The sequence below is a fragment of the Vicia villosa genome, linkage group LG3 (genome assembly GCF_029867415.1).
Source record: "Vicia villosa cultivar HV-30 ecotype Madison, WI linkage group LG3, Vvil1.0, whole genome shotgun sequence".
Lineage (NCBI taxonomy): Eukaryota > Viridiplantae > Streptophyta > Magnoliopsida > Fabales > Fabaceae > Vicia > Vicia villosa.
This window is the reverse complement of record NC_081182.1, coordinates 779,272-788,976: the sequence shown is the minus strand read 5'-3', so window position 1 is coordinate 788,976 and position 9,705 is coordinate 779,272. Positions and strand designations below refer to the sequence as shown.

At 32.4% G+C, this 9,705-nt stretch overlaps 1 pseudogene; it reads left to right on the top strand.

Annotated features, from left to right (window-relative positions):
* The first annotated feature begins 6,355 nt into the window (after nt 1–6,355).
* On the top strand, nt 6,356–9,017 carry LOC131593627 (uncharacterized; annotated as a pseudogene).
* The last annotated feature ends 688 nt before the right edge of the window (nt 9,018–9,705 follow it).

The following is a 9,705-nucleotide window of genomic DNA, read 5'->3' as shown; positions in this document are numbered from 1 at the left end:
ATAGAAAAGTGTTGAAATGATTCTATATGAACAAATGTCACATGTTGCCTACTCCAATATGGTTGTTAGATCATTAGATGTGGAGAAAGATCTTTTTAGGCCTCGAGAAAAGGATAAAAATTGCTTGGTCCTGAAGTACCATATCTTAGTGAAATTGGAGTACTAGTGCACCTTGCTAAATACACACATCATGATATATCATTTGCGGTCAATCTATAAGTAAGATAGAATTATTCACCTACACGAAGAAATTGGAAAGCGGTCTTATCTTAGAGATGCAGGTTACTTGTCAGATTCTCACAATGGTAGATCAGAAAGAGGTTATTTATTTACATGTGATGGTACAACCATTTCATGGAGATCTACGAAACAAATCATGGCAACAACTTCATAAAATCCTGCATAACTATTACCACTACATGAAGTCACTTCGAAGAAGATATTTTAATCAACGACTACAAAGAATATCGTCTCACATGTAAATGTCTGCATGAGGGGGAGAAATACATATGTTTTGCACTCTTTTTTCCTTCACCATGGTTTTGTCCCATTGGGTTTTCCTGGTATGGTTTTAACGAGGCAATTCACATTCAAAGGATATTGTACTCTTTTTCCTTCACTAGAATTTTTCCCACTGGGTTTTTTCTAGTAAGGTTTTAACGAGGCATATCCTCAATGGACATCCAAGGGGGAGTGTTATGAATATTTATGTTAGTGGATGTCCATCCATCTCCTAGTTCTTCATCTTCCTATTCCATACTTAATATGTGTTTAATATGTATGATTTTCTATCTCCCTTGAGTCCTATAAATAGAGACTTATTTTACAATGTAAAGCACACTTGGAATAAGATAGGATAATATTGCTCTCTTTCTTCTCTACCTCTCTTTGATCTCAATATAGTTTTAGTTAGTTTTATAACATATTCATATTTTTAAAATTTTAATAATTATTTTATTTTAAAAAAATATAATTTTTTTTTATTTTTATCCTTATGACAATCATACATATTTTTTAAAAATTATTTATTAATATTTTTAATTTAATATCAAATTAATTTTATTTTTATTTTGTCATATTTAATTTTTTAATTTAAATTATATTTTATAAGGGTAATTTAGTAAATCATTTTCTTATCCTATCCTGCCAGATTCTAACCCAGCTCATATTCAGGATAACAATTTGAACTAGTGAGGCAGGATAAGATAAGTTTCAAGATTAATTTATCATATCCTGTTGTGTCAACAAACATTGGATTAAGATAGGATATGATACAGATATTCTATCTTGTCTCTTATCTAGCGCACTAAACGGATCCTAATAGTTTAATATCCATGGAGAAGTCCATTCCAATTCGTTTTAATTTTCATTTGATCTATGAAACTCTTACATTTATATCAATAGACTCTACATGTTAAATATTATGGAATGATACATATAAGTATTAGTGAACTACAAAAGACTTTTTGATGAAAGTAGCCGAAAGCTGAAAAGATGCAAAGAAAGATTGTGATTGCATAATGAGATTAATAGTATGTATGTATAAGATAATAACCTCATTTTAAAAACAACGATTTGACAATGAAAAAGTGCTTTTTAGTAGGATTAGTTAGTCCCTCTCATATGATTTAGAAGCTACCCTAGTATATTAAGCTTATATCCTGACACATTTTTCCTTTTTCAATCTGTTAGCAATATTTTTTACTCCTTAGAAATAGGTTAGAGACAAAGGTGATGGGGATGTTCACTTCTGAGGTAGGGTCTTCGAAAAGCTAGTTCCAAAAGCTCAAATAAAACAATGAAAATGGGTTTTCTTTAACCATGTTTGGTGCTAGTGACCATGACCCAATATTAGGCTTCAATTGAGTTTTAGGGCTTTAGGCTTTAACTGCAGCAGCCCGCAAACAAACAAAAGTATTTTATTTTTTAATCAATGTCATAGGTAAGTCAGATGAAATTGTTTTTTTCATGGTATAGTGGAATAGGAAAGTATTTTTTTTATTTGAAAATTATTTTTAAGTAGATTAATGGGAAATTTTTGCAAATGACTTTAGAATTTTATCATCCAAATTAATCAATAGTAGATTGAAATTTTTGGTCTGATTGAGAACGCGTGTTTCTTCTTTTTTTTCCGATGGTTTTTGGCTCAGTATTAGTGGTCCAACTAACTTGAGTTGTAGCTTGATATTTCATTGGAGTGTAGTTCTTAGAAGATAATTTTTTAATAGTTGATTTATGATGGCTTATTGTTTGGTTTTACTGTTACCTTTTAATACATCTTGTATCAATCGTTTACTCATTTGTACGTTATTTGGCCGATGAGCTTATCGATTATTTCAGTTTAATTTAAGTAATGAGTCAATGCTTTGATCATGTAACACTGGGGGTATTTGAACTCATGTTTTGAATGTTTGAACTATTGTTACCTTTATTGTATTTGACATGGTATTTTGGACGTATTATGTTAGTGGCCATGTTGCCTATCGTTGGATTCATATAACATGTTTATGATATGAATATGTTATTACGATTTGGTAGATAAATATAATATGAGATATATTCATTGAAATTGTTTTGAGAAACATTATTCCGTTGCGTTTGCATATTATTGAAGCATGAAGATTTCAAATGTGTTACGAATATGATCATGTGCATGTTTGGATGTTTTACTTTGGTTTTTAATTGTTTTGGAAATGACATGTGACGCCCTTTTGATATATGCTTATTTACTCTGTATTTATATATTTAATATTTAGGGTTAGAAAAGGGGTGTTACATGTCCCGACCAAACATCTGCAGGTGTCTTCATATCTAACACAGTCGAAGGACATTTATTTATCAGATATGTTGTTGTCGAAATAGCCTCAGCCCAAAACACCTTTAATCCAACACTAGTCACATGTGTCTAACTCTCTCCAAAATAGTTTGATTAGACCTTTCAGCCAAACCATTTTACTGTGGAGTACCTGGTGTAGTTTTGTGCCTTGCAATACCAGAGGCAACACAAAAATTGTTGAACGCCTCATTGCAAAATTCAAGGCCATTATCGGTTCTCAACCTCTTGACCTTTCTGCCAGTTTGATTTTCAAACAGAGTCTTCCAACTTTTGAAATTCTCAAAAGTTTTATCCTTAGTCTTCTGGATGAATACCCATAATTTTGTGGAATAATCATCTACTATGGATAGAAAATACCTCGCTCATGAATGTGATGGACACCTTGCAGGCCCCTGAAGATCACCATGGATGTAATCAAGAGATCAATGTGTTCTTTGTTGACCTTTGTTGAACTTCTTTCTGCAAGATTTTCCAAGTACACATGGTTCACAAAACTTCACCTTTTCGACTTTGTCTCCACCAAGCAGATTTTGTTTTCCCAATTTGACCAGACCATTTTCACTGACATGGCCTGATCTCATGTGCCAAATTTTTGTCTTTGACAAAGGTTTCGTGGATGCAACATTTGTCAAATCACTTACAACTTCGGCCTTAAGGGTATACAAGCCTTATTTCTTCACGCCTCTCAAGACTTCCTTCGACTCCTTCACGACTCTTAGGATACTTTTTCTCCTTGAAAACATATCATTTCTTGTCGAATTCACCAAGAGAAATCAAATTTCTCTTTATATCAGGAACATGCCTAACTTCAGTCAATAACCTTATTGACTCATCATGGAGCTTAAATCTCACAGATCCAACACCTGCAATCTTGCAAGCTTTGTTGTTTCCCAACAATACAGAACCACCATCTTGATCACATAATTCCTCGAACAAGTCTTTGTTTGGAGTCATGTGCCAAGTGCAACCTGGATCTATAATACACTCCTTACTCGAGTCACTGCTTGAAACTACGAGAACATCAGATGATTCGAAATCATCTTGAACAATGGTTGAGGTATCATTATCCTTACCCCCTTGACCTTTCAGGCGTTTAGGGAACACCTTCGTTGTGTGACCCTCCTTCTTAAAATGATGACATTGAATATCCGATGTTTCGCCACTGTAAGACTTCTGCTGACTTTTATCTTTCTTCTTGTCAAACTTACCATCCTTTCACACAAAATTTCCCTTAACGGTCAAACCTTCACCAACCGTCGAAGGTTTATGCTTCTTTCGTTCGTTCAAGTCCTTAGAATACAAGGTTGATTGAACTTCTTCGAAGGTCAGGGACTCCCTTCTATACAAGAGAGTTTATTTGAAGTGAGCGTGTAACCCAGGCAAAGTGCACAACAACAACAACGCTTGATCTTCATCATCGATCTTCATATCAATATTTCCAAGATCAAGAATCAGCTTGTTGAACATATCCAACTGCTCAGCCAACACTTTGTCTTCAATCATCTTGAATGAATACAAAGCTTACTTCAGGTAGAGTCGGTTTACTAGCGATTTGGTCATGTACAAATTTTCAAGTTTTACACATAACCCTTATGTCGTCGTGTCCTTTGATACATGTCGAATAACCTTATCACCAAGGCTCAACAAAATTGCGTTGTCAGCGTTCTCTATCATGGTCGTCTTTTCCTTTTTCGTTAACGCATCGTCCATAGTCATCGCTCTCTTCAACGCTTCCAAACAACTCTGCTGAACCCATAGGGCTTTCATCTTCAAGTGCCACAGACCGAAACCGTTCACTCCGGTAAATTTTTCAATCTCATACTTTGTTGAAGGCATCTTCTCCACGCTCACCGCACCATTTTTTTGTGAAAACGATTAAAGAACAGAGTATAATAGGGAACACGATAAGAAGCAAGAAGAATAACAAGGAATTTATTATAGGTGTTATTTTTTATTTTCTCTTTGAATAAAGATTACAAGTGTTACAAGAATAAAAAATAACCCTCTCACTCTAAATTAGGATTTATCGTATGCAATGATGAGAGATTAGTATGCTATTTATAATAAACCAAACATACTAAACTAATGAGCTTTATTACAAATACTTATTACAAGCTAGCTTAGGGTACAGGCTAACTTAAATAATTGAATATTACAAACAAACCTAATTAAAAATAATAACAACCCTAGTATTTCGACGGTGTCTTCATAGAGAATAGCTATGCACTTCCCTCATAAATAAACTAATGAGGAGACATTTATTTGTCATAATTTTATAACTAGTAGGATAGTTTTCTCTATAAATACCGCAACAACATGTAAAATGTAAATCATTAAACACTCTATCAATCAATTAAGTTATTTACGCATTTGATATCTTCTACTTTATTTTTCTTTTGTTTTGTTATTTAGTTAAGAAAAACAGAGTTGTTTGAAGACAATCAAATGATTGTTCAGGGCCGGCCCTGGGCCAGGGCAAGCAGGCCCACAGCCCAGGGCCTCCAAAAATCAAGGGCCTCAAATTTTTTTTTTGGTAGTTGTATGAATCAGTCAAAGGGTGTAAATAACAATCAACAGGCCCATTCAACTATAAGCCCAACAAAAATAATAGTAACCCATTAAAAATAATAGCAAGTCAACAAAAAAATATAGATTTTCTTATTTGAGTTTTTATTCATCTGCAACTTTTCACTTTCCATCGTATTCGTACCGTCCACTTCTCCACCTCTAGCTCTACCACCGGCCACCGCAGCGCTGCTTTATCGCCGTCACCCGCCACCACACTAAAACTAGCGAATCCATCACAGCTCCACTGTGCCCGTCTCCAAGGTAACGTCGTCATCTATTGCTCTTTGCTCTTTGCAATTTGCTTCAAAAAATTATTTACTGATAAGTGATAACTTTGTTTATTTTTTTCCTTCATTATGAAATTAAAAGTGTTGATTGTCTCTTTATGGTTTTTGTTGCTTGAGGATATAAATTTTTATTGATAAGATTGAGATTTGAGAGGGAAGAAATAGGTTTTTTTATTTTTGAACGGTACTGTTATGTTGTTGTTTGTTTTGACTATGAGAGAGAGTGAGAGAAAGTGAAGAAGAAGATGATTATTATTATTTATTAGATTTAGTCATTTTATTGTTTGAGAATAGATACACATCATACATATGGTTTAATGTTTCACTATAACATGGTGGTGTTGGTGTACTTTCTTTTTTATTATTTGAGAATAGATACACATGATTGGTGTACTAATTTTATATTCCCACAATGTTGGTATTTTTTATGGTTTATTTTTTGGAGGCCCTGGATCATACATATGGTTTAATAAATGAAGTTCATTGTTTTTATTTTAAACTTTTTAATATTGTTTTTTAAAAAGAAAATTTTTAAATTAAACTCTTATTATGAAATTTTTGTATCTATGAAATTTGTAAGTTAAACACTTAAACATTTAAATGTTATTTTTTTTAGTAAAGTAAAAAAACTAACTTTTTTATTTATCTTTTCAATTTCAACGCTATGAAAAATACCGGCTCTACTTCAATGCTACGGGATTTATCGGTTCAACTTCAACATTGTGGAAATGATCAACTTCAATTTCAGGTTCTAGATTTGTTTTCATTATTCCTCTCTATGCCTCCTAAATTGCCTCCTAAAATTAGAAAGTTTGATTCTGGATGTGAGAAGCGTAAGAAAAAGAAAAGACTTGATGAGTTAACTCAATCTCAATCAGGAGCTCTTGATAAATTTATTATAAAAGAACCACAAATTTCTATTGAAAATCAAAATGTTGATGTTGGAATTATTGAAAATATGGAGGAAAATGGTGAATATGTTGATGCTAATTTAGGTGCTGAAAATGTTGATGCTGAAAATGTTGATAGTGAAAATGTTGATGCTGAAAATGTTGATAGTGAAAATGTTGATGCTGAAAATGTTGATAATGCTAATAAAAATGGTGAGGATGTAGATATATTTGATCCAATAATATGGGATTCTCTTGAGTCTAGAATGATTGATTTATTAGCGACAAAAGGTCCTAAAAGAGATTTGTCTATAGTGAAGGGTCCTAAAGATAGATCATCTAGACGTTTTACGAATAATTTGTATACTAGAGTTTTACCAAATGGAGTGAAATGCGATAGAGATTGGCTTGTTTATTCAAAAAAGCTTGATAGAGTTTTTTGCTTTTGTTGTAAAATTTTTAAAAGAGGGATTGGTAGAGGTCAATTAGCAAATGAGGGTTTTTCTACTTGGAAACATGTTGGTGAAAGACTTAAGGAGCATGAGATAGGCATGGAACATGTTCATAATATGGCTACTTGGTATGAGTTACGTAAAAGAATGCAAAATTTTCAAACTATTGATAAGACAACTCAAATGTTGATTGAGAAAGAAAAGGAACATTGGAAAAATGTTTTAAAAAGAATTATTTCAATAGTCAAATTTCTTGCTAAACATAATTTGGCCTTTCGTGGTTCTAATGAGAGATTGTACCAAAATAGCAATGGGAACTTTTTAGGCTTAATTGAAATGTTAGCTGAATTTGATCCAATTGTCCAAGAACATGTTAGACGTATTACAGATGATAATGTTCATGTTCACTTTCTTGGACATAAAATTCAAAATGAGTTAATACTTTTGCTTGCTTCTTCAATTAAAAATGAAATAATTAGAAAAGTTAAACAAGCGAAGTATTTCTCAGTGATACTTGATTGTACTCCTGATGTTAGTCACCAAGAGCAAATGTCTTTGATAATACGATATGTGGATGTTTCTTCAAATTTGGTTAGTGTTGAAGAATCTTTTTTAGGATTTTTAAATGTGAATGATACAAGTGGTCAAGGGCTTTTTGATGTTTTACAAGATGAATTGAAAAAGCTTGATCTTGACATATTAGATGTGCGGGGACAAGGTTATGATAATGGGTCAAATATGAAAGGAAAACATCAAGGTGTACAAAAGAAATTTTTAGACATAAACCCAAGAGCCTTTTATACTCCTTGTGCTTGTCATAGTCTAAATTTGACATTGTGTGATATGGCTAACTCTTGTGCTAAAGCTAGGAATTTTTTTGGAGTTGTTCAACGCATTTATACTATTTTTGCTAATTCTACCAAGAGATGGCAAATTTTGAAAGATAATGTAAAATGCTTGACTCCAAAATCATTGTCATCCACTCGTTGGGAGAGTCATGTTGATAGTGTCAAAGCTATTAAAACTCAAATGTCAGATTTTAGAGAAGCTTTACTTGAAGTGTCAGAAAAGGATCTTGATTCTAAAATAAGAAGTGAAGCTAAATCCTTAGCAACAATGAGCTTGGTGATTTTGAGTTTTTAATGTCTATAATTATTTGGTTTGAAATATTATCTGCAATTAATATGGTTAGCAAGCTCTTACAGTCAAGGGATATGGTTATTGATGTTGCTATGGAAAAAATAGCGGGGTTGCTTTCATTTTTTAAGGAATATAGAGAAACTGGATTTAAAAATGCCTTGAATTATGCTACAGAAATTGCTCTTGAATTGAATATTGATCCAGTATTTCCTCAAAGGCGTATAATTCGAAGAAAAAGACAATTTGATGAGAATTTAAATACCCCACCAATTGAGCTATCTGAAGAGGAATCTTTTAGAGTTAATTATTTTCTTTATCTTGTTGATCAAGCTATTGTATCTCTTAATAAGAGATTTGAGCAATACCAACAATATGAAAGTGTTTTTGGTTTCTTATTTACTTCTCAAAATTTACAATCATTAGACAATGCAACTTTAGAGTCTTATTGTAGGCGTTTTGAAGAGGCATTGAAACATAATGAGCAATGTGATATTGATGGGAAAGAATTATGTGTGGAGTTAAGGTTACTAAGAGATATGTTGCCTGCAGGAAATATTGGACCTATTGATATATTAAGATTTTTGAAAGACATGGATTTTTTCCTAATACACTCATTGCCTATAGAATTTTATTGACTATTCCTGTGACTGTTGCCTCAGCAGAAAGAAGTTTTTCAAAACTGAAGTTGTTGAAGTCTTATTTGCGGTCCACCATGTTACAAGAAAGGCTTAATGGGTTAGCATTGATAGCAATTGAGAATGATTTGTTGGAGAATATACAATATGAAGACTTGATTGAAGAATTTGCTTCAAAAAATGCTAAAAGGGAGACTTTTTTTAAGTAGTTAGAAGGTATTTTGATAATATTGATTAGAATATATTTTTTTATGTTAGTTACATGGATTAATGATTACTTTTGATGTTGTTGATGCTATTTATAATTTAAATAAATGATGTTATTTTTTTATTCAGGGGCCTATTTTAATTATTTGCCCGGGGCCTCTAAAATGTCGGGACAGACCCTTGAGATTATTAATGGGTGTTCAATTAACTTTCACAATCCCTCAAGAGCTAGTAATAATTGTTTGTAGAAAATTAAGATCCGCATGCGCCTACCAATACTTTGAGAGGCTCTAATGTCTAAGTAAATTTAAAATTGGTGGGTTGACTTTCTTAAGCATTTCACTTTGCTTAAGTATTAATAAACCGAAAGCTTAAATGTATAATCCAATAAAATCATCATCTTAATATCCTAACAGTTTTGTGTGTACGGGAAACTATATGAAATTAACCCAATCAAATTTGTTAGTATATAATTAATTAAGTGGGAACTTAAGCAAAAGGTTAGAGTAAAGCAAGCGTGGCTGTTGGAACTGCATAAAAAGGGTTTGAGCACTTGAGTTCTTTAATATACATTGTAAAATGGAACTCCAATGATAAACGATTAAATTATAATATCATTCTTTTTTGTACTTTGCATTTTTCTCCATTATAAAACAATGTTAATATACATATTACAAAATGGAGTCTTGC